We start from the raw sequence: 26,329 nt of genomic DNA, 5'->3' as shown, positions 1-26,329 counted from the left end.
AAAGAATGAGAATGAGAGAGCACAAGTAGGGGGGAGAGGGAAGAGAGTATGGGGAAACAGCCTCCCTCCTGAGTGAGGAACCCTACATAGGGATTGATCCCAGGACCCCGGGATCATGACCCGAGCTGAAGGCAGATGCTTAACCAGCTGAGCCACCCAGCCATCCCCTTAAAGTTCTCTTTGTGGGTAGGTTTTTCTTTATGTATTCAATTTATTAATAACTATAAAACTATTTGGATTTCTTAGTGTTCAGTCAGTTTTGATATGTTATGTTTTCAATTTTATTGTCACAGCATTGACCATAATACCCTATTTTAATCTTTTCAATGTTTCTATATTTTTGACAATATTCTTTTTTTATTCTTGATATTGGTTGTGATTTCTCTCTTTTTCCCTTTGATTAATATTTCTGTGTTTTCTTAATTTTTCCAAATAATCAACTGTTTGCTGTTTAAAATTTTTCTAACGTTGACAATCTCCTACTTTGTTAACTTCTCATCTTTTTTTTTTTTTTTTTTTGTTACTTTCTTTCTGGTACATACTGTGAGTTTAATTTGCTTTTCTTTTTCTAACTTTTTGAAATTGGTTCACAATAAATGATTTTTTTTTGCATTTAATGTTGCACATTTTTCTCTAAGCTTATCTATAGCTTCATACCAAAAATTTGATATGCAATATTAGTATTGCAGCTCAAAACATTTTATAACTTCCACTGTGATTTCTAGTTAGTTTTGTGTCATTTGAAAGTGTGTTCTTAAAAAAAAAAAAAAAAAAAAGAAAGTGTGTTCTTTGATATTTAAACATATGTTAATTTTTAAGCTAAGTTTTTAAAAAATGATTTCTAACATCATTATGTTCTAAATAAGTATGTTTGCATGTATGATTTAAATACTTTGATTTTTTAAGACTACATTTATGGCTCAACATATATTAATTTTATATATCTATATCTATATATATCTAGGTGCTTTTGAAAATAAAGGACAATAAGGTCAAGTTTGCTATTCCTTTTTTTTCTGATTTGTTATATCTACTGATTCTATATCTTTCTGTTTTAATAGTTACAAAGATTAAAATTTAAAAATTTTTTCACTATGATTTTGGATTGGTCTGCTTCTCCTTGTTCTGAGGTGAGTTTTTTTTAAATATATTTTTAGACCTTTATTTACTGCAAAATGTTTAAGACTCATATATTTCGATTGGATGGTTCCTTCATATTATTAAAAATAAACTTTCCTCTGTGGTAGTACCTGTGGATTGTTGAGAGAAAAAAATTGCAAATATATCTGATAAACATATCAGAACATATAATGAACTTTCAAAACCTAAAAATACACAAGGAAAATAAACACATAAGTCAGATTGGTAACTAAAAAAAAAGATGTAAATGCAGGTTTTTCCTCTATGTAATTTTTAAATAATGTATAAAGAAAATGTAATTTTTATAACCATAAAAAATACAAATGTACTTCCATCTTTAAAGAGTATTCCCATTTATTTTAAAATAGAAGAAATTAGAAGTTGATAGCTACACTTCAGCTATCACTGTCTTCTTATATCATTAGCATGGGTCAAAGTTGAGTTGAACTCTTTACAAGAATTTTTTTTATAGGAAACAGGAATGGGGAAAAAAGATTGAAATATTATAAAAGACAAGAAGATTTCTATGAAGTTAAAATGTGGTACAATTAGATGGAAAGAAAATAACATTGTGTACTGTAAGCTATTGAATAAAGTGATCTTTAAATTACTAAGAAAGTTCAGAAAAAAGACTGGGATAATTTTAGTGACATTTTATTCGTAGCCATTTCCTGAAGTATTCTTAGTAATACATCACATTTTCTATAGATATATGACTGGCAAAAGATAATGTCAAAATGTCCATAATATGTGATGAATTCTGTTTTAATTTTATGAAGGCTTTTAGTAAAATCACATTGAAAAATTCACCTATTCTTGTTTGAAGTCTAAGACATCTGGCATTGGGTCTGAAATTTTTTGTACAGAGTAATTTTTTTTTTCAGGAAACATCATATGTCTCTAATACTGGAGAGTTCTTTCATTCAGTGACACATATTTATTACCTACTATGTGTCATGCTTGTGCTGTGAACTGGGAATTTACAAGGGTAGGAAAAATTTATTAACCTTTAAGGTAATTTTTGGAGCAATGATCAAATCACCCAGGTTATAATTTGATGTCAGTGCTATAAATATTGTTATTAATACAAAGAGCTAATAGCAAAAAGCACTTGCTATATTCCAGACTGTCTTAAGCATTTTCTGGTATTAACTCAGGTAATAATAGAACACAAGTTGCTCCTGTAATTTAATGAGTGGACAGCTACCTAATCCCTGTGATACCGTAGAAGGCTTCCTGCAGAAGATGGTCATTGAGCTGAGTCTTAAAGCATAAATAAGGCCAAGAAGAGAAAGAATCAAAGAAGCACTAGGACATAGTCTAAATAGAATTGCATTTGCAAATATATGGATGCATAAATCAGCCAGTGCATTGAACTACAAATAATTTGATATATTTGGAGCTTTGGGTATGGTATGTTAAAGAATGATGGGAGGAAAGATTCGAAAAAATCAAGAATCAGATCATGAGGAACTTATCTATCATGCTGGTGGTGTTGGACTCTCCAGGAAGTGAAAGAGAGATGTTTAATATTTTTAAACATGGAATTAATATAATCAAAATAATCATTCCGCTTAGTGTGGAGAATGGATTAGGAGGGAAATGTTGGAGTCAGAGAGTTAAGAGACTATTACAGTAGTCAAAGCAGAGGATAATAGCCTGGGCTTCATGCAGTCGGTAAGGGGAGGAGACAGTGGACAAAGCTGATAGGTATAGATACGTAAAATAGGAAATGGTAATCAATTTTTTCATGAGGGAGTGAGATGGATAATTTTATGTGTCAGCGTGGTTAGGGCACGGTACTCAGATATTTGGCTAAGTATTATTCTAGATGTTTCTGCGAAGGCATTGTTTAGATGAGACTGAGATTTAAATCAATAGACTTTGAGTGAAGCAGATTATCCTCCATAATGTGGGTGAGCCTCATTCACTCAGTTGGCCTTCGCAGAAAAAAGACTGATCTCCCCAGAAGAAGAGAAACTTCTGCCAGCCAACTTGGACGTGAACTGCAGCTCTTTCCTGGATCTCCAGACTGCCAGCCTACCCTGCAGATTTTGGACTTGCCAAGACTCCACAATCATGTGAGCCAATTCCTTAAAATAAATCTCTCCATTATATTATATATCCTGTTCGTTTTGTTTCTCTCGGGAACCCTAAGTAATGTAGAGGGAAGGTAAAAAGGAAGAGTCTGGGATTATCCCCTCATTGAATGGTTGGTGGAGCCATTAAGACATTGGAAACACAGGAGAGATGACTTAAGAGGATATAAAGAATTTAGTTTTGACATATTCAATATGAAGTATCTGGGGGCACATACAAATGGAGAGGATCAGTAGATACTTTTGCGTGGCTGAAAGTCAAGCAAGAAATCTGGGCTACATATTTCACTCTAGGAAGGGGGCTTCTGCAGTTGGGAAAAACACATTCAGAAAGACAACAGCAGCAACAACATTGAGACATAGAGACACAAAGTAAGAACAGAAGTCTGGGATAAGAGGACAAGAAGACTGACAAGAATCTTTTAGAGTTGAAAATAAAAACTAAAACAGGATGGTATCACAGAAGTCAAGGGAAGAGAGAATTTTAAGTAAGGATGAGTCAAATGCTATTGAATGATCTAATTTTAAAATTAGGAGAAAGTCAGTGACCTCAGGAAGAAGAGTTTTCTAGAGCTATAACCTAAAAGCCAAATAGCACTTACTACAAAATTTTCCAGAAAAGCAAATCACATTTTTAGCCATCACACAACTATAATTTGTAATGAAATTAGGGCAGAAAATTTCATTTAGCATACATATATTGGCCTGCAGAATAACTCTGAGGTTGAGAGAGGCAGGAAACTGGCCAGTTCTTCCATGGGTGAGCAGTAGATCCAGAAACTGAACTTAGATGTCCAGTGCTCCATAGGGGACTCATAACAATACAATGGCTCCCAGAGATGTAAAAGCGAGGCAACAAGTCACATATAGCAACAAATGAAAATGGAGAGAGACAGAGACAAAGGAAAAAGATGGGGAAAAAAATCATAGACAAAAACTTGTACTTGTTCATAAGAGAAGAAAAAATATGGGTGATATCAGACTGGAGGATAAAGAGGTTTATAGTTGGCACATCTGAAGAATAGGACAGGACTCCCTAATTGTCAGTATTAGGGAGAGTATCCAAATATTTTTCAAAACATAGCAATATAGAAAAATACCAGTCATTTGCCCTTTTAAAATATTATATAGATTATTTAATTGAATGAATGGTCTTTTGCTTAACATTTAAAACATAGAGTGATAAATCAAAAGTAAGATCTTAGGTAAAAAAAATTAAATTTTAAAAATAAGATCTTCAGAATGCATACATTTTGATATAAAAGAACTGTATGGGATGAAACACATGATGCCTAAAAACATTTCTAATTGTATTTTTAAATAAAAGTACTGTTTGTATGTTACTTATGATGGGAAAGGGTATATTTGCAGTATTTGAAGTATCACTCTAGAATTAGCACCTTCATGCTTGTTTTAATACTATCTAATTTTGAAATATCGCTTTTTTTTGGAATAGCTGGATCAATGAAAATTTCAGGAAAATACATCAACAGTAATTGCCCCACCCTCCAACACAAAGTCCTTGATAATCTCTCTGTCTTTATTATCTTCTGTTCCTATAAGTGAACATACATTTTAATTTTCAAATAAGGTATTGTATCTTGACTGACTGGTAAAATCCATTGTCTCATTCAGATAAAATGATTTCTTTAGGTAGTTTCACTCCATAAATCTTATTGTATAGTTTTAAGAATTATTTGAAAGAGTATAAACTATCTTGTTGGTAGTGTTTTATTATTATTTCTTTAAGAAATCTTTGGAATGTTCAAAGAATGAATACACAGATTTTTCTTCTGTATTTTTCACTCCCTTCTGTGTCATATGCCCTCAGAATTTTTTGAATGTAGCAACATACTAATGCCTGTTCACCAACCCCACTCCATTTTGTCAACACAATCACCTAGTGGTTGCCTGAATCATTTCATTATAATTGTAGAGAATTAGCAATATGCTCTCTAGCTTTAAAAAACAGTTATTAATCTAAGTTAGATATTATACTACTTATATGTAAATACAATTGAATTTGTAAACCCTCTTTTGCTAGTCAGGTTGTTCTTAATTATTCGTAATTTTCATTATTTTACTTCACTAATAAATGATATGTTATAGTTATGTTTACGCCTGACTTACATTAGTGATTATAGTTTTATATTTCTTGCAGCATTCTTAGACCTTTCCATACTGGTTGAATGGTTACTTAAGGCAATCCAGACAGGAGGGAGATAAAACATGAGTGCATGAACTTTAATTAAATGCATAAATAAATATCTTTTTATTACCTTGATGTTGTCCTCTAACATTATACAGTTTAACTAAAATCCATATTTCTTCATGCATTTCTTTTTTTTTTCTGAAATTCTCACAGTCATTCCAATAAATTAGTAATTATTCCTTTCAAAGAAACAAGTTATTTATTTCTTTTTTTGGAGTCATTTAAATTGTGCATGTGATTTAAATTATAAGTTATATAGATTTTATAAACTCTATGTAAGTAAGAATATGCTTGCAAGTGTAGTTAAATTTTCCTCAGTGTATACCCATATTTAGCACAAATTGCTTAAATTTGACAAAATTTAACTCTGAATACTTGTTTTTGTAATTATACTTCAATCTGTGTACAACATTTACTGATATGCAAAAATTTTAAGTTTCTAGGTATGGGAATGGATCTCTGACTTCTAACAACAAGATGGAAAGATGAGTGGAAGTAACTTATTTTATGGATAATTGTCATGTAATCTTTTTCAACAAGCACTTTCTTTCAAATTGCTGTACAATGTAGTAGATTTAATAACACATTACTTTGTATGATAACAAGCAACATTTCCAATATAAGCAACTTCAGAAAATGATCTTTTTTGGGGGGAAACAGGCACTGAATTTTATTTTCATATAGCTTTCTCTGTGCCAACAAGAAAGACAACAGGCAATATACACCATTTCCTAACACTAAAAATTATGAAGTAAAATTTCTTCTTTCAGGCCTACGTGTAAAACCTGGAATTTTCTTTTAAAATAAGAGTCATACATCCAGTCCTTTTGTTCTCAAACTACCAGATGTTTTATGATAAAACTCTTCAAAGTTTCTTAGTTTTCAAACTTCTATTGATTCCTTAGTATCTAAAATTAATGCTACTTGGATATTTTTCTCTCACAGAAACCCAAGTATCTGAATATCCTCTTCTCTTTTAATATGTTTTCTAACTTTTGTTATTGTAAATCCAAATTTACTTTGCTTAATCTATTTATCTATCCATAAAAATCTTCCAAAGAGGTAGTTCTAAAAGCAGTCTTATTTTTCTTATTCACTGACTCATATTTTAGCAAATTGCCTATTACTCATGTCTTGAAGAGAGTGCTCTTAGTTTGCTGCTTTACTTTCTTCTTATAGGGAAAGAAATATTTCTTATTTTCAAGTTCTTAATTTTAATTAGGGTACTTTTGGGGTAGGGGTTGTTTATAGTAATGTGCTTCAGGGTTCACAGAAAAGCCTAGCAACTGGGGCACTCCCATGTATACATTACCACCTGGCCAACAATTTGATACTTGTAAATTAAGTTCGAAATTTAACTCTTAGAAATTTAAGTCTTAGAAAATTGTTGTGTTAATTTGTCTTTTGTGGGTTTTCAAAAAGTTGTGCCTTTAAATTTAGGGAAATAAATTTAGTAAAACCAACCAGAAGGAACAAATTTAATGCTAATATAATGCCTCTAGAGGGCAGTATTAAATTATTTGAGGCTATAACTTAGAATTTCCTCGTGCAAGTCACTCAACATTTGAAGAGGTGACAGTGCAAATATAAGAGGGTGGCATTCTTTACGTAATCTTATTCATGGATGCAAATGGCTGTGAAATCTAAGTCCTCACACTTGAATCAACAAGTGTTGTGAGAAGGGGATTTTTTAATTGAACTTCTTATCTGCTCTTCAGAGAATGAGCTTATGTTCTACTATTAGGATTTATGGACCATTCATTGACATACTCAAATACACGAAGCTTAGAATGTGAAAATAAGGCCACTTGTCCTCCAGTAGTATCCTCCCATGCAAGCCACTATAAAAACCACAGTGTGGTCAGATCACATGGTTTTCACATATGTGATTTGAATTATGGATTTAAGGAAAGAGATATTTAATGAAATTGTTTTGATAATCTTTTCAAAATTTATCAGATGCAAGTATAATTTTTATCCTACGAGGATTCTCTCCCTATAGATAGAGAAATCTAGATATAGATATACACACATATAGACAATTATTCAAGTTATTTCTAGTGTTCCTATTAATGAAAACAAAACTAAGTAAATATAAGTAATTTTGAAAACCTTACTAGCATACAGAATAACACCCAGTGCTCATCCCGTCAAGTGCCCTGCTGTCACTGAACTTCAGTGATTTTTCTCACAGAAACAGTTCTCCATCCCTGAAGCATAGGAACTATTCCTAAAACCAGGGTGAATTATTTGGCCTTCTCAAGTAGGGAACTATAATTTACAGTTTTTCATTTCAGTTCTTTTCTTTGTAGATGTACCTTTCCGAAGTTATAAAGTCAATTTGATTTTTCCTGAATAATCATGTCACACCCTGAGGTGATGAAAGAGGATTCTAGGCCCCAGCTGCTTTCCTGTATTCAAAACTGGTTGAAAGCATGAAGGTTTATTCTTCTCGCTGTTGATATAAAAGGTAGGATCAGCATGACTGCTTTACTTGTCTTTTGGCATTCTCTTTGGGAGTGTAGAATATATTTTCTTTTATAGAATATGCTTCCAAACTGAATACAGAATCTAAGGGATGGTTTTGCATTTCTTCCAATATTTTTTTGTGAAGGAAATATTAAGCATGCCCTTTAAATATGTACAAGTCATGCTTAATTTAAAATTAAGTGCAGAAGGAAATGTAGATTTCAGTAAAAAAACTTTTTAAAGATAATTTATATAGCTCATATTTCTTAGTAATATATTTGTACAGTATTGTAAATATTTTATGAAAACTTACATATCTCTGTGAGGGGTACATAGTATTATTCCTGTTTTAAAAATGGGAATGTGGAATTTTATGGTCAAAAGTGATTTCTACAAGGTTACACATATATCAACATTGACATAGGCCAAAAAAGAAATTTTTTTTATTCCTATCTAAACCTTCTTATTACATAAAGAAATCTTTTCTACATCAGAAAACAGACATCCTCTGAAAAGTAAAGAGGAACCAGAATCCATTTTGCTTCCAACTTTTCTAGATAACAAGCTTCTTCAGAAAGCAGACTGCTAGTCTCTCCTCCAGTACCACGCACTCCTTCAGTCTCCTTCTTAAAAGCCCAGTGGTGCATATGCGTTGAACGATGGATGTTCCTGCTCTTAAATCCCAAGCAATAATGAACTGATGGTTTTTTCTTGGAATAGTCTATGCAGCCACTGGGGACACAAGAGACTGGTGGACATATAAACTGTGGCTCTTCTGATGCTTTTAATACATGTGAGCATTCCCGGAAAGTCCCTGATTTGGAGCTTACAATTAATATCTTTCACCAGCTTCCACGGTCGTCTATTATGACTCTGGCCTCATAAATGGTTATGCTAATCACACATCTTTGTGCTCACTTCAGTTTCTTAAACTTGTAGAGGTGGCATGGACTGGAACACACTGAATACCAGCCATAACTTCATTCTTTGAGTTGTAAGCCAAAATTTCTGTACCCATTTCATAAACCAACTCCTAAACCTGTTTTCCCAACTCCCAGGCTTTCTCTTTTTACTCTAATCCATTCCACCTTCTGCCCCCACTGCTTGTCAAGTCGTGTCCAAACTAAAATCCACACTCTTTTATAAACTTGCCCAATATTACTTATTCAAACAAATTTTTCTTTTCCCCTGAAGTATCTACATTGTTTCAGCTACTTTGAATTCTTCTCTGTTACTTGCACAGTAAAACAACTTAATTGTTAAATGATATTTAAACTATTATTTCATGCACATTGATCTTAAATCTTTACTCAAAATTTAAAATCCTGATAATGTAGTGCCCATAATTCAGAATCATCTTATATGTTTCTGAGCATCAGAGAGTGTTTTGCACATAATAAATATTCAATACATACCTGCTCATTAATTATATTCTTCCTAAAATTTTATTATATTTATTCATCTTTGACTTTAAATTTAAAAGGCAAATATTTTATGTACTTCCATTATCATTAAGGAAGTACTTAGAAACAAGATTATCAGACTATACCAGTTTAAGAGCAGAGATTATTTGTTAAATGGCTTTATAGGCAAATTTTCTTTTCTTTTCCTTTATTATGAGACCATAGAATGTTTAGATTTTAAAAAGACCATATAGATGATCTAACCCAACTCCCTTTTATAGACTTAGGTTCCATGACTCAGAGATGAATTATACGTCTACTAAACTTTCACCAATCTATAATTTGCCTTTTAAAATAGTTCTGTATGCATTAGTCTGAAGTCTTTGCAAAACACACAGGCTTGGTTACATCATACCCTTTTGAATTATCCTTTGGATCATGTGCAAAATATTATCTAAAAATGTCTAAATCTGTTGACCATTCTGACTCAACTTCCTTCAACATTGCTTCCACTACTGTGCTACCAGTTCCTGTGTTGTAATGCATTATCTAGCAAAGTCTCCTACCTTTTTCCACATGCAGTCATGTTTCTCCCATGATATAGTCTCTTGTCTATAAGATACAAGAGGCAAAATATTGTAGCTCTTAGGAACCTGGGCTCAGGAGCCACATTGCCTAGGTTAGAAACCCCACCTCTCTACTTCCTGGCTGTGGGAACTTGGGGAATTTTAATTAATTTCTCAGGGCCCCTGTTTCCTCATATGCAGGACAGGAAGAGAGTAGTACTGATTCTCTAAGATGATTGTAAGGATTAAATTATTTAATACATGGTGCTCAAGGGACATCGTAAGCACTCAATGAGTTTATATATTATTTATATTATAATGATTGGTACCTATTGTCAACTTATAAACAAAAGAGAACAAAGCAAAAGGACATTCTTAAAATATCATGTCTAAGGAAACTTGATATGCATCCAAATCCTGAATTGTGAGTTGACTTTTGAGTTACAAAAAACAAACGATAGCAAAAATTCTGCATATCTTTATACTTTTAAATGTTTAATGATCTTCATGATAAAGTACTAAATAGAACTAATAGTACTAAATAGAATTCTAATATATATAAGTATATATATATATAAATATATAAGTATATATATAAGTATATATATATATAAGTATATATATAGAGAGAGAGAGAAGAAAAGAGAGAGGGAAAGAGAGAGAAAATATATATACTCATTGATAGGAGAAGGGATACATATGTTTTTTCCTGATTTTCTTTAAGAAATGTTTAGTTTTACAACTGGTTCAAGTGTGCAGCTGCTTCTTAAAGATTATTTCAGGTATCCCTCAGGTTAGGGACAGATAACAGTTGATATGGAATGAATAACTGAGCAGAATACTGGTCATGGGATCAAAGTGAAAATACAGAATAAGGCTTTAGCTTTGATGGAATTAAAAGATGAGATAATGACAAAGTCATTAATAATGTTTTATTGTTTCCAAAGTGCTTCATGTACAATATTACTGTTGATACATTACAGAGAAGAATTTCCTAACCACTTAATTCCGAACCTGGATTCGTACCCTTTTAAACTATTGAAAAGCCATTATTTGTTTATTTTCCTATATTTATTTTTGCTTCTCCTCCTTACTTCAAATTACACTTATGCATCAATTTAGAAATAATTTGCATTATATTTTATATGACTCAATTCTGAGTTACTGCAAAGCAATTCTTTCAATCTACTATAATTTCTGTAAAGAAATTCTGTATCTCTTGTGTGACACACTTGAGTATATGAGGGAAGGTTGGTGAGCTGTCTGTAGAGCTGCCAGGAAGGGTCTTGATCCCTGCTGAGCTGGTTTGGGGAGTTAAGAAGTGGGGTGGTAGGAATAGTGAAAGGAAGAGGAAGAGCATACATTTCTTGCTCACAGTTTCCTCCAATTGGCAACTCAATCCTTCTATTTTAACAAGCTCTTCTGGGATTATAAATAACCACCAGGAAGGCCAGTGCTACAGATTATCCATTTTTTACCCTTTGTCTAAATCATATCAACAGCAACAGAGACTAGAGATTATGTTATTATATAAGAAGGGAGAAAAACTCTGGAATGCAGGCAAAAAGAAGAAAAACAAAGGTTGAATGTCCCCAGGGCTTGCAAGACACCTGTACTCAGAAGCATCATTTGTTTGTAGACTCCCTGCTAACTCTTCTTTATTCACCTTTCCTTTGCTGTTGTTAGCACAAGGTTTCCTTTATTCTTGGGCTTCCTAGAAGACATCTCTAGTAAATGTGGAGATTCTTTTTTATCAATTTATCATCAAGCTTCTCTGGGATGCAGGTTGGGTGAAAGTGTGCCACCCAAAGTGGCCAGGAAGTGGCTACCATCTATTTCCCAACCATCTCTTCAAATTGAGCTCAGGTTGACATAATGTACATGGCAGGATGACAACAGGAGGCCAAGATTTGTCTCATCACCTAATTAATTCTCTTAAAGAGATTTGAGGGGTGTTTGTAAGTGTTAGGCTTTCCAGACACAGTGTCTTCCCTCTAGATCTTAACTTTGCTTCTCAAATCCCCTTGCCCTTCTCCCCTACCTGTGTGCACAGCAGCTGTGGTGAGTTTTCTTTTCTTTTTTCTTTTCTTTTCTTTTCTTTTCTTTTCTTTTCTTTTCTTTTCTTTTCTTTCTTTTCTTTTCTTTCCTTTCCTTTTCTTTTTTTTTCTTTTCTCTTCTTTTCTTTTCTTTCTTTTCTTTTCTTTTTTTCTTTTCTTTTCTTTTCTTTTCTTTTCTTTTCTCTTTTCTTTTCTTTTCTTTTCTTTTCTTTCTTTTCCTTTCTTCCTTTCTTTTCTTTTCTTTCTTTTCTTTTCTTTTCCTTTCTTCTTTTCTTTTCTTTCTTTTCTCTTCTTCTTCTTTTTTAATTTTTTTTTCTTCTTTTTTTAAAAGATTTTTATTTATTTATTCATGAAAGACCCAGAGAGAGAGAGGCAGAGGAAGAAGCAGGCTCCCTGCGGGGAGCCTGATATGGAACTCGATCCTAAGATCCTGGGATCACGACCTGAACCAAAGGCAGAAGCTCAACAGCTGACCCACTCAGGCATCCCAGCTGTGGTAAGTTTCTGCAAAAATTACCTAAAAGCAAGTTTGCTTACAACAGTAGTCAACATCATCTGATTTCATGAAAAAGGTACATCCCTTTTAATAATGTGACTTTGATCCTACTTCTCAAAAATAATAAGTCAACATTATTTTACTAATATATAAGTCAGCTTATTAATAATAGGCTGCCATATAAAATGAGAAGAACTTTGAGCCTTCAGAATAGGTGGTATCACCAGCTTCAAAAAGAATCTGACTCCCAACTTTATCTCCCAAGAAAAATGGATTGCTTACAGCTCATTCCGTTATACATGGTGGGGAGGGGACACTCTAGCTTTCTTAAACAATAGTCTGAAGGCTGGTTTAGCCTTCTCAAGTTTACCTTCCTGATAATTTGAAAAAAAAAAGTGTAAGAATGATAGGAACATAGTAGATGTTCAAAAAATGGTTACTGAATTTACTAGAGATAAAATTGGCAAGTTTTACTTCTATTAATTTTCTTCAATATTTGTCAAATGAAGCTATTCCCCCATTGAACAATGACTATTACCAGATACTGTTCTAGAATACTGTTGTTCTCTTTTCCCCTCATCTCTATAAAATTTATATACAAAATAAAACCTTCATAATATCTCTCATCATTTGTGGTTATTTTCTTTTTTAAAGTAAAAATTGGGTTGCTTTATTTTTTTATTTTTTAATTTAAGTTCAATTTGCCAACATATAGTATAACACCCCGTGCTCATCCCATCAAGTGCCTGTCACCCCATCTCTCCACCCACCTCCCCTTCCCCAACCCTTTGTTTCCCAGAGTTAGGAATCTCTCATAGTTTGACTTCTTCTCTGATTTTTTCCCACTCAGTTCCCCTCCTTTGCCTTATAACCCCTCTCACTATTTCTTATATTCCACATATAAGTGAAACCATATGATGATTGTCTTTCTCCAATTGACTTACTTCACTCAGCATAATCCCCTCCAGTTCTGTCCACGTTGAAGCAATGATGGGTATTCGTCCTTTCTAATGGCTGAGTAATATTCCATTGTGTGTGTGTGTGTGTGTGTGTGTGTACACACACACATTTGTGGTTATTTTCAAAGGCACTCAAGGAGAAGTGTTTTCTTAGCAAGATGCATTGGAATGGCTTGGTAACACAGAACCCTGTGTAGTTTGAGAAGCTCGACCCCATTCTCATTTTCGCTCAGATATCCCAGATATTTTTGACATATTTTCCCTTCTTAAATATCAGCAGCCAAGAGGAGAAGAAGAAAGCCTCCTGAGGTATTTGAATTTGACTAATGTATAGTATCATGCATTTTATAAATGACAGAAATTTTTATATACATCAGGTTTCAAGTTCCTTTGAATGCAACTGTGTGTTTGAAGGAGTTTAAAATATTTTTTCTGTGAGGTACCTGTTTTCCCTCTAATACTAAAATTGTATTATGTCTAAAAAGAAACTTTAAAATAGAAAAGAAAAAAATCTATTTTTTTTACATTATGTTCATTAAAACACTTTACTGTCAGTTCATCTTATTATAGATAATATACTCTAAATTATTTCTCACAGCACAATGGTAGAACTTTTGAGAAGCAGATACCACAAAAAAAAAAAAAAAAAATTGAGGGCAGCCCCCGTGGCTCAGCGGTCTAGTGCTGCTTTCAGCCCAGGGCAGGATCCTGAAGACCCTGGATCGAGTCCCACGTTGGGCTCCCTGCTTGGAGCCTGCTTATCCCTCTGCCTGTGTCTCTGCCTCTCTCTCTCTCTCTCTCTGTCATGAATAAATAAATAAAATCTTTAAAAAAATGGACACTTCTCCCAATTTTTCTAAGTGTTTAGGAACCAGGGTTTGTTGGTTTGCTTTTTTAAAATTCATCATAGCCCAAGAGTAAATAGTGATTGTACTATTAAAATCTTCTCAGGATTGTAGATCCATAGATGGCATGAATGGATCCAGACATTATAGATCTATAGTCTGAGATAAGCCTATGTTATCATTTATAATTTAAAAATATTCTATATATTCATATATTAAATAATGCAAAGATAAATCAATATGGGTTGAACAATAAAAGGTAAAAGAAATGCATATCAAACTATCATTTAAAAATGAAATGAAATGCTTTTGTGGCAAGGCCAAGATGGCTTTAATATTCCCCTCAGCTTAACTGAACTTCAGATAGGTTTCTTCCTTTCTCTAGGCCCCTGACCTCCCTTTTCTTAGACCATTTACTTTAGGAAATGTATAATTATAATTTTTTTCTCTGCCCCTCTGAGAGGTAAATCTTTTAAAAAGCTTCTTGCTAATTTTACAACCCAGAAATTTCTTTCTCAAGGACCTGGGAATCATCTCTCTGAAATATATCATCAAGGAAGATGGCACCATTTCCCAATCTCTGTGGAGAGTGGGAACCTAACTTCTTTGGGACACTTTGCTCCAAGTTGTAAAACTACCTCCGGTCATAAAGATATGAGAAAGTTTACTTTTCTTTTGAGTAAGCCCAATTAGAAAATGCAGGTGGCCTAGGATTCCTCCCACCCCAGCTCTTAAAAACTCCTCATCTCTTTGTTTCAATGAAATTGATCTCAGGCTGAGCTATTTCCCCTTATTGCAAATAGTCTTAAAGTCTTCCTTGCCTGTTTAGCTTTGTCTGGTGCAAGTTTGACTTTGAAAAACATTATGTTATATGATAATTTATGTTACAAATAAGTAAGTGGTTCATAAATATGTGGAATATTCTAGTGCATAAAATAATATTTTGTTTCTTAAATACTCTTAATGAGTCATTTATCAAAAATGCTTCTGTAAAAATCATATTTTATGTAACCAGTTCAAATGAAAATAATTCTTTACCTGAAATTATCATAAATATATTATTTTGTTATATGCAGAGGTATATGGATTTGTGTGTGTTCTTGAATATATAATGTATCTGTCTATAGAGATAACGCAAAGACATCTCCTATTCATTTAGTGCATCGGTCAATAAGCCCAGAGATGCTGTATTTGAACTTTAAATTTCTCATGCAGGGAATCCAATAAATTCTTCCACAGATTCCCTTTGGCATCTGAGTAAATTTCTAGCGCCCTTTAAATTTTTATGGCTGTTTCTCCTCCTCTCTTACCCCAGAGGCAGTGTTTCACTACTTTCACAATTTCTCCATGACTTTACTTGCTGATCCCCCTCCCCCAATGTTGAATTAACACATAGCTTCTAGACTCTGCTTGTTTCCCCCTGGATTATGTCTTTCTGGCCCTCCTTTTTGCCTCTTTCTTTCTTTCTTTCTTTCTTTCTTTCTTTCTTTCTTTCTTTCTTTCTTTCTTTCTTTTTTTCTTTCTCTTTCTCTCTTTTCTTCTTTCACACTCTATTATTGTCCTTAGTGCACAAACTGTAAGACATACTTACTATTCTCAAGGATTAACCTAAAAACATCCAAATCTAAGTTGCTGTGTATGCTTTATATATTCATATTTGTATTTATAGAAGCATTAAATTTTGCACAGGGTCATGCAGGAAAACATAGCAAAGGGGACCTTTGTATTAGTATGGGATCTGATTCAGAATAAAATCTGAGAGTTATAGAGCTCATATATAAATCTTATATGTCACTAATTTGTTTTCTCACACCTGATAAGCAAGGAAAATGTCAGATATTTTTGATAAGTTTTAATTCTTTAAGAGGCTATTGCTGTGAATATTCTTGAAAAATACCAAGATCAGAAACAACAAAGAATAGGACAAAATTATATTTAGTTGAACATATTCATTTGACAGTTCACAACTTAAATACAGTGAACATTAATTCAATAGATATGTATTTAAATGTACTACAGCAGCACATGATAAAATTGAACAAATTGAAGCAGTAAGTCTTAAGTATGCGACAGAGAAGCCAGTTCAAATCATATAAATTGGTTTAGCTGACTTCACCTTATCATTTCGTCAGTCTTAATGATGATTATGGATAACTCATCATGATTTCACCATGGTGGTGAGTAAAGATATTAAAAGAGACCGAAGCACAGACTTATTGTATAGCCCTCATACTGATGTGATGCCTATAGAGGATCAATGATTCATGCATAGTATCACTGAATTCTCTTTACTGAAGTAAAGTTAACTTTTGGTTCTGTAAGGTAGAAGCTTCTTTAGTTTTTAAAGAAAGTAATCTGCATTATTTATGAATTGATTTTAATTTCAAAAGATGAGATTATTAATGATATATTTCTTTTACCTGTGACAAGACATGTCCTGATAAATTTAGATATTCATTGATAGGTAGCACCTCCAATGTGCAAAATTTTACTGTGAAATTATGTGAATTTGAATTCTACTTCTGTTTATGTTGGATTAAATTCATATTTCTAAATTCAGCAGCCTCTTCCCTCTCTTTCTTGGTTCATTTTCAACTGTCAAAAGTCACAGCTTTCCCAAAAGCATTATAAATAACATAAAACAAATGTAAACGAATGAGAAATAAAGATGACAAATTCCCAAGTTTTTTGGGGGGTGGGAAGGGAATGTATGAAAGTGCACTTTTTATTTTACTCACAATTAAATTCTGTATCAGTCTTCTACATTCAGGAAATTATGAAGCAGCAATAATTCTTACAAATTTTCTTTTAGTCTTACGCCTTCATTGATCTTTCCCATTAAAAAATAAATAAAAAAGTATACCCAAGCCCATTTTTACTCTGCATTACAGAAAATATATGGCAAATGTAGATAGTATGAAGAATCTATGGCTTATATATATATTTTTTTGTTAGGTGCATGTCAAAATACATTAGCTGCATTTAATGATCAAATTTCTCCCTTGTAGAAGAATTTATCTCTAATTTTGTAATTTATACAGTAATGGAAATGTGATCAAAGAGTTTCTTTTATTTGATAATAATTCAGGAATATTGCACTTGAATCATCTGTGATGTCACTATATCTTTGACAACATAGGCCACCAAAAACAATTTGGTGAGTAAAATTGCATAAATATGTGTCTTATAGAAATGGAAAACAGATATTTTGTCTCTAAAACTTATTGTTTGAAATATCAGCCATTTTTCCAAAGAAAAAACATTTTTAGTGTCCTTTGCACTAAAATTTAACATACTTAAATCTCTTTTGTTTTTTGGAATAAAGGATGTTCTTGATAAGAATAGAACATGCCAGTATTTGAATTATTAAAATGAATTATTCCTGTAAATTTTTAAAAGCCGAATCTCTGCATAGCATCTATGCCTATTGAAGTAAGCAAGATATATTTTTTTAATTGTTTTTAAACTCAACTGAAACCATGTTTTAGTAAAAATAGTAAGTACTATTAAAGTTAAAGAGTGATGTTATATAATCAAAAGCTGTTTTATGACTTTTATTAGTATTCAGCCTCTATAATTACTTATATTTTGTTTTATTATCATCTACATTTTGAAGCTCACCAAGCACTGTAAAAAGTCCTGTAGCTGCCTGACAAACCACTCTAAAACTCAGTAGCTTAAAAGAAATAGTATTTTACTTGCTCAAAATTGTGTTTACAATGTTGGGATCTTTAGCTAGGATCAAGCAAGAGCCAGGCATAGTGCAATGCATTGAATGGGACAATACCTGTGCATCCTTGGCGGTAAATGTTGATTCTGTTTCTTGGTCGTCCTCCAGCCATTCCATGTGCCCAGCTTGAGCTACCTCAGAGAAGGGTGGTTTTTGTGTTCCAAGAAAGTATATCCAAGTAGCAAAACTCCATTATGCAAATGTTTTAAGAAGCTCATGCTTGCTTCATATTTACTAATGTTCCATTGACCAAAGCAAATCACATGACCAGACTAAGTCTCAATGTGGGAAGAGACCACACAAAGGTATGGCTATCTGGTGGTGTGATTCATCTGGAGTCATTCATCTAACAACACTGTTGTTCAGAATATGAGAATTCCTAGCAATTGGAGATCAAATTTGAAAGTAACCTTCCTAGTTTCATTTATTATTTTTATTATAACTTTTTTCCTTTTATGATTTGAAAACCATCCAGAAAATCATGAGTAATTAACTTTTATGCTGAAAGATGGTTGTGAACCTTAAGTTAACAAAATTTTCTCAGTAGTTTTCAATTAACAATTGAAATGGAAAAATAAAAGGGGTTGAGGATTGAGGTTTGGAGTTATAGATAGAATCATATTTTTGCAGAAACAAAGTTGGGACATTAGATTAAGATATCAGTATAAAAAAATCAATGACAGCTGACACATCTTAGTATAGTAACAATGGGTACTGTACCATTTTAATTTATCATCTTGTACTTGATGATAAAAGAACTTGTTAGGTTCTTTCCTCTCTGCTGTTTAAAGATCGTACATATTAGCTTTGCAATTTTTATATAATAAGCACACCAAGTAGCTCTTTTAAAGAAATCTCCATTATATCTGTGCCTTCCAAAAAATACATAACAGTTTTGTATTTTTATGACTTCAGTTTGTTAATTCTCATCTCTCATGTCTCAAAGCGGACTATAGAACATAGAGTAACTTGGATGCTGAAGCAGAAAAACTCTTTAATCGCTGTATATGACCTCCTCAATATTACTGAGTAAGTATCTCACATATGGCCTCCCTTGTAGCCTGGGTTACATATTCTTAGAAATCTCACCCAAAATAACTTCCTACTGAAGCTCTGGTCATCAGCGCTCTTACTTCCATCCATTCCTTTTCTCATCTGATGTGGTTTTCTGATCTGAATCTTTTTTCCTTTTCTTTCTTTATCTTTTCAAAGATTCTATTGTAAGAATCTCTATTTCTGGACAACCCACTTTAAATTCCTTTAGAGGTTCCCAACACCCAGTTTTCTTTTTCAAAGTGATCTTCAATAGAAGTGAGTGGAACTGATATTCTAGTAGATGTGAAAAAATATATAGAAATAAATTTGCATATATTTGAAACTCACATAATAGGAACTAAAATTGGAGAGGGATTACTTTACATGTAAAAGTGCTTTTCAGATTGTAAAGTGCTATACAAATTTAAGGCATTATTATGAATAATAATGGTGATGTTGATGGTGATCATGAAATCAGTAGCCTTTACTAAAGACTAGTTCAGCCATGAGGAGTTGTTCAGTTAATTTAATATTCCTCGTAGAATACCTTCCAAATCATTGAACTGTCCACATTATAATAGCAGCTATTTCAGGAAGATTTTTTACATGGATTCATTTACATATCAGAGATTTCTTGAATGTTCACTTTCAATGCTAATCTGTGTAAGGTGAAAGTTAGAACTTGGAATCCCTATTGTCATGTGGAGTAATTAGCAGATAATTTGATAATTGACTAGGTCTGCTATTTTTAATAGATTCTCCCCAAGTCTATAAATGTTTAGTTTATTTTAAAACCCATCCTACAACAAGATATGGAGATTATATGTGTGTTATTTTGCCTAGAATGTAAAATCGATGGTAAACCTTAAGTACTGAAGGGACATCATTATCAACTAATGATTGATGTGCTAAAAGTCATTTACACCTGCCAGGAATATAGATTGTGACACTACTAATTTAACTGGCAGTGGGTATACTAACATAGCAGCCATGTAAACCAGTAGTCCACCATCTGTAAAATTTTATGTGTATTTTGTGCACATACCTATACCATATTTTGACAACTTCAAATCAGCTTTAATCTGTCAATTTCAAAGTTTGTCATCAGAAAGTTCATCTGAAGGAGAATGCCTGTTCAATTCATGTTAAATGCAAAATGATTATAGTAGATGACACTTAAAAATGCACCATTTCTTGGAAAAATAAAGTTGTTTAACATGGTTATTATGTACTTTCAAGGCATAATACAGTTTTTTAAAAGCACATCTTAAAACACCAATATACAGTAGTATAATGGAAGATATATTTACTCATAGAAGGCATATGGCAATAGCAGTAAAAGTAAAGATGCTTTTCTCTGCAATAATTCTTCATTCACGTAACAATATGTAACGGGATAAAAAATGGTGTAGTGCTGAATTTTCATTTCTGGTTCAACTTGAGGGAGGCTTGACACTCTATTGCAAAATGAACATTTTTTTTCCTTTTTTTTTTTTTTTTTAGATTTTATTTATTTATTTATTCATGATAATCACAGAGAGAGAGAGAGAGAGAGAGAGAGAGAGAGGCAGCAACACAGGCAGAGGGAGAAGCAGGCTCCATGCACCGGGAGCCCGACGTGGGATTCGATCCCGGGTCTCCAGGATCACGCCCTGGGCCAAAGGCAGGCGCCAAACCGCTGCGCCACCCAGGGATCCCGAACATTTTTTTTCTACAGTGTCCACAGCCTTTCCATTCTTGACACTTAAAGCTATTTGGCTTTAGCAAAGGATGGGTCCCTTTGGCAGAGAATCCAGGCTATCTTTCCACAGTGTCCTCTCAAACTTCCCACTGGCTGCTTTAAAGAACAGCTAAAAAATATTAAGGTACAAAAAAGGCTCACCTTTTTTACCTCAAAGAAATTCTAGTAAGGAGAAGTGAGAAAAGAAAGATGCCCCAAGATGGCACTCTATCTGACACACGATCACTCGTGAATTTTTAAGTTTTTGTTTCTCCTAATGTTAATCTATTTTGCTTAGATGTTACATGTTGCATTAAGTGAACCAGCAAAAGGAAAATAATAATTCATGAAATATTTGTTAAAGAAAGTGATAAACAGCATAGTTCTTTAAAAATTGTAATGGGTATAATCATAGAAAGTGAGTGAATGGTGCCTATGTTTAATTCAATGTTAGAATCTATGAAAACACATATACTCCATGTCAGGTATACAAGGAGGATTATGTATTTTTTTGACTTATGCTTTTTAAGTGATTGAGAAATATTTGCCATAGTCTTTTTTACTGTGTTACACGAATTTTGAACCTATTTAAATAAAAGTTTCCTTTTGTTCAATACCCTTTGCTATAATTGTATAACAATTGAAGAGCGTTTCTATTAAAAAATAGGTTTTGTTTGGTGGAAGGTGAGTAGTCTTGTGCTTTTGTTACATTCTGACAGCTGACAGATTTTGCTTTTCTGCCGAAAAGTATGTGTATATTTATCTGCACACACAGAGTGCACTAAATAACTGTTTAATTTTTCTTTTTTTCTTGTATTTGGAAACTATTATAATTATACATAATGTTCCTATTTATATATCAAACACTGTTACAGAGAATCATGTGTACAGGTTATATAAAGAGTATCTGCTTGTTTTCCTTTTAAATTCTAAGTGAAATCAGTTTCAGCAACATGACAAGTTTTAGGGATATATCCTTCAAAACAGAAGCTTGACCTCATCTTCTGCTGTACTTTGCAGCTGGCTGTTTATTCCACCATTAAAATTTTTTTCTTTATGCAAGGTCACCAATAACCCCCTAACTGATACATTAAGTACTGATTCTTTCCTTTTTCTCTTTTTTCACTCTGCAGTGTTTGAAAATGCTGATCAACTCCTATTGAAGATTTGATTCCTTACTCTGATTATTCCTTTTTCTTCTCTTCATAGTCCTTAACCAGTTACCCGATTCTGAATGTTCACCATTAAATCATCACTCTTTCTTCTTTTTTTGCTATATCTAACCAAATCTCATAAAGTCTTATCCATTAAACCATTTCACATCTCTCCCTAGACCACCTTACCAATGTCAATTCCTTTCTCAAAATATCCTCCAGACATGATTTACTCAAACAATATTTATTCAGTCACAAGTATAAATTCCACACCAGGCTTAATTCTGAAGTTATCAATGAGAGAAAAAAACAACCAACATGGTCATTGCCATCATGGTGCCTTGATTCTTGCAGGAAAATAAAATTTCAAACAATCAGACAAAGCCATGTAAAATTAATCTGTGATGAAGATTATGAATGGAAATGCTATAAATGAATGTAATAAAAAGATCAGACCAGGGGTGGCTGCTGTTAGAAGTGATAGTTAAATTGAGATATGAAGGCCGATAGTAGGCATTAACTAGGTCAGAAGAGGCATGAGTGTTTCAAACCATGGACAAAACAGGTTTATAGGCCTTTCATGGGAATGCCCTGGATTGTTTGTGTCTGAAAAAGGCCAGTGTCACTGGGGCACATGTGAGATAAAACTAGTCAGGAAAAGTCAGATCTTATTGACCTGTAAACTGTGTCAAATCAAAGAATTTTTATCTTTATCCTTTGAGCAAATTTTCAAGCAGTCTGAGGGGGTGCTGTGATATGACAGATATTTATTTTGAAAATAAAACACTAGGAGCAGATTGGAGAAAAGAGTTGAGGGAAGCCAGAGAAGTAGAGGAGAATCATGGAGAAACTAGTGAGGTGGTGTTCTAGGTGAAGATAATGGTAGCTTAATCTGCTGCATGTGGTACCAACAGAGGACTCGATGGCTGATTCAAAAGATATTTAGGGAATAAAACTTTCAGGACTTGGTGATAGATTGATGTAGAAAAAGCAATGAAAGAATGTGAAAAAAGGCATGGTGATAAAATCCTGACTTCTAAATAAATACTATAAAATACAGGACATGAGCTAAATTTGAATTTCAGGTAAATAATGATTTTTTTGTTTGTTTTTAGTGTAAGTATATCCCATGCAATATTTGGGACATGTATATACTAAAATATTATTTGTCATTTTATGAAATTCAAGTTTACTTGGCAAATCTGGTAACTCTCTTTCTGACCTGCCATCTCTGAATTAAAATAATAGGAGAGAACAGGAGCAGAATATGAATATGGTTTTGCTCACTTTGAGTCACCTTTAACTCTAGGACACCTGAGAAGAAATGTCAGAAAGATACGTGGATCTGAAGCTGAGAATAAATGTCTGGAATTACAATATTTTTATATGCTGTCTCCAGAAATATCTTGATTTCACACGTTCTATTTTCTCATCAAATCATTTCCTTGAATTAATTTCATCATTTTCATTAGTGATGCTATCATTATCTCAAGGAAACAGAAACACAACTTAATAATTACTATGGGTTTCTCTGTTCCCTTGCTTTATCAGTTCATTCAATCAGGCCTTGCTACTATGGGCCCAATATCAATACCTCTCAATATCTATTATCTATCTTTTATAATCTTATTAATTTGAATACTCAGTACTTTAAAAACATTATTTTTAAAAATTCCAGTCAGTTTTTAGTCTATGTTGCTTCTAGAATGTCCTTCTATGTCTATAGCATCAGTCTTTAAACGTGTAGTGACTTCATATTTCCTACAAAATGAAAGTCACTATAATCTTGTTTTCATGAAATGACTAAGGTAATTTTCTTGAACATAGAACCTAGAGGGCCAAATAGATCTTTAAACAAAGGCAAGCATTTATAATAAATGAAATTTTACTTTCCATATAGTAGAAATGAGCAGGCGAAACTTAAGGAGAATAATTTAATTACATACTACCCTAGAAACAATATCCTAAGAATGAAAGAGTAAAGGGGTAAGATTCACAAGTGTCAGAAAACAACTCAACCCATTATTGTATTGATCGTTTAAGCATGAACCTGAAAACACAGAATATGAGTACAGTATCATGAAGGTGTAAGTCCTTGAGGGGTAAAAAATACATTGGTATTTTTCACTTAGAATTTCATAATTGTTTTGAATTGAACAATTTTAGTGCCTCTACCATCCTATACCATCGACCTGTCACTATTTTCACTGAAACTATTATTCAATTTTAAGTTAATGAGAATGCTTCTAGTTTCACTACTATGCTCTGACTGGAGAACTGGTTTATTACACCTCACTTTTCTGCTGAGAGTCCTTCTGTTTTGTTATTCCAAGTATGAACAGTACATTTCACTGATCTCTCAGGTGAGTAAATATATGCGTAGTGAAGAATGAGCATGGTTTAATAGAAAGGAGAAAAGTAAAAGCCAAAGACTTTCTGAGAGTTACCCAATTTTTACTAGTAGAGATTATCCATTTTCTTAAAACCCAACATATTTCTGAATCACTCTGAAGCTATTGTCTTGTTCTTTTCTTCTTTTGTAGTTAGATTTATATATGTATGCTCTAAAGAATAGAAAATAATTTGACAAGAGTACTTCTAAAATAGTATTTGTTTGCACTGAGTGCAAACTGGTGCAGTCAGTCTGGAAAACAGTATGGAGTTTCCTCAAAAAGTTAAAAATAGAAATACCTTACAATTCAGCAATTGCACTACTAGGTACTTACCCAAAAGATACAAAAATCTAGTTTTGAAGGGGTACATGTACCCTGGTGTCTATAGCAGCATTATCAACAATAGCCAAACTATGGAAAGAACCCAAATGCCCCTTGACTGATGAGTGGATAAAGAGCTGATATCTATCTATCATCTATCTATCTATCATCTATCTATCTATCTATCTATCTATCTATCTATCTATCCATCCACACAGACACACACACACACACACAATGGAATATTATCAATCATCAAAAAGAATGAAATCTTGTCATTTGCAATGATGTGGATGGAGCTAGAGTGTATTATGCTAAGAAAAATAAGTCAGAGAAAGACAAATACCATATGATTTCACTCATATGTGGAATTTAAGAAAGAAAAGAAATGAACATGTGGTAGAGGGAAAAAGAGAAGGAATCAAACTATAAGAGACTCTTAATGATAGAAAACAAACTGAGGGTTGATGGAGGGAGGTGAGTAGGGGAGGGGCTAGATGGATGATGGGCATTCAGGAGGGCACTTGTGATGAGCACTGGGTATTGTATGTAAGTGATGAACCACTGAATTCTACTCCTGAAACTAATAGTGCACTGCATGTTACTTAACTAGAATTTGAATGTAAATTTGAAAAACAAATAGTATTTGTTGGAGACCACTGAGACAATAGAATACTAAGACAAATGAAATCATTATTCATATAACAAATGAAGTTGTAGTTGATTTAGAGGGGTTACTGTTGGGAAATAAACTTTCAAGAAAAATGCAACACCCTGATAAAAACTGTCACTTGGTTCCATATTGTACCTTGTCAGTGATATATTTCATCTTCAATAGGATGACATGTGCTAGTTGGTTTTGCAGTTATGAGTCAAGCCATTCAATTCCTGTGAATGTTTTTCAAAGCAGGGAAGGGGAAGAATGAGAAGAGGGAAGGGACGTAAACTGACTCTGCACTTGGGATTGCTTCTGTGGACATTTCATCAACAAACAGAATCCTTATTCTCATAGCTTTGTCTTAGCCTCTCTTAACATTATTTTGTTTTTCCTTGCATGTATCAGACCTTAATTTCAAAGTCATCTCAAAAAAAGTCTCTGCTTTATCTAGAGATTTACTCAGGCTCCCCGCCGCCCCCAACTGTCCTCTGGTTCCATGTCTAGAATGCTGTCCTTTCCCATCTTGAGTAGCTGAATTCTTAACTCATCCCTTCTCTCCTAAGCTGTGGTCCTCTGAGAGGTCAGAGTAGCAGGGACTTAGACTATTTTTCAGTAAGAGAGTCATTAAGACCAAAATGTGGAAAAGGTCAACATGGCAATCAAGTATTGTCGAAATGTAAGTTAGAATCAGGGAGGGAAGGTAAACAATAACTTAATTCTCATTACTATTATCTGTAGTCTTCTCCCAATGCCAAGATCCTGAGAATTTGCAAAGAAAAAGAAGAAGCAGAAGATAGCTGATATGTGTCTTGTCCTTTGCCATTTTAAAAATTCGTAATACCATGATAAAGCCAGATGCCTCTGTGCCCTGTGTAACGTGGAGACTCGAAAAGGTGTAGGTACTGGATACCAGCTAGAATTGCCTCTTCTCTCACCTGGTCACCAGGGGCTCTAAGGGACAGTGACAAAATTGCCTCCAGACACATACAGAGAAAATCTAACGTGACGATGTCGTATCAAATAATAGGAAAACGTTACACAATGTGTGGACACAATATTATGCTTTGGGAAA

The 26,329-nt window shown here is 33.3% G+C and overlaps 1 long non-coding RNA gene across 14 annotated transcripts in view; it reads left to right on the top strand.

Moving 5' to 3' along the window:
- Positions 1-26,329, top strand: part of LOC144293771 (uncharacterized) — a 583,355-nt gene that overhangs the window by 514,203 nt on the left and 42,823 nt on the right. For 11 of the 14 annotated variants that reach the window (XR_013361068.1, XR_013361104.1, XR_013361085.1 and 8 more), the window contains 6 exons: positions 1,062-1,130; positions 3,089-3,221; positions 7,764-7,921; positions 12,278-12,442; positions 17,335-17,403; positions 18,923-19,005. This is a non-coding gene — a long non-coding RNA (uncharacterized LOC144293771). The remainder of the gene's footprint in view (positions 1-1,061; positions 1,131-3,088; positions 3,222-7,763; positions 7,922-12,277; positions 12,443-17,334; positions 17,404-18,922; positions 19,006-26,329) is intronic. The other 3 variants (XR_013361071.1, XR_013361072.1, XR_013361074.1) reach the window with 3 other exon arrangements.

This window comes from Canis aureus, chromosome 2 (genome assembly GCF_053574225.1).
Source record: "Canis aureus isolate CA01 chromosome 2, VMU_Caureus_v.1.0, whole genome shotgun sequence".
NCBI classification, from domain to species: Eukaryota; Metazoa; Chordata; class Mammalia; order Carnivora; family Canidae; genus Canis; species Canis aureus.
This window is presented reverse-complemented; position numbering and strand designations above follow the sequence as displayed.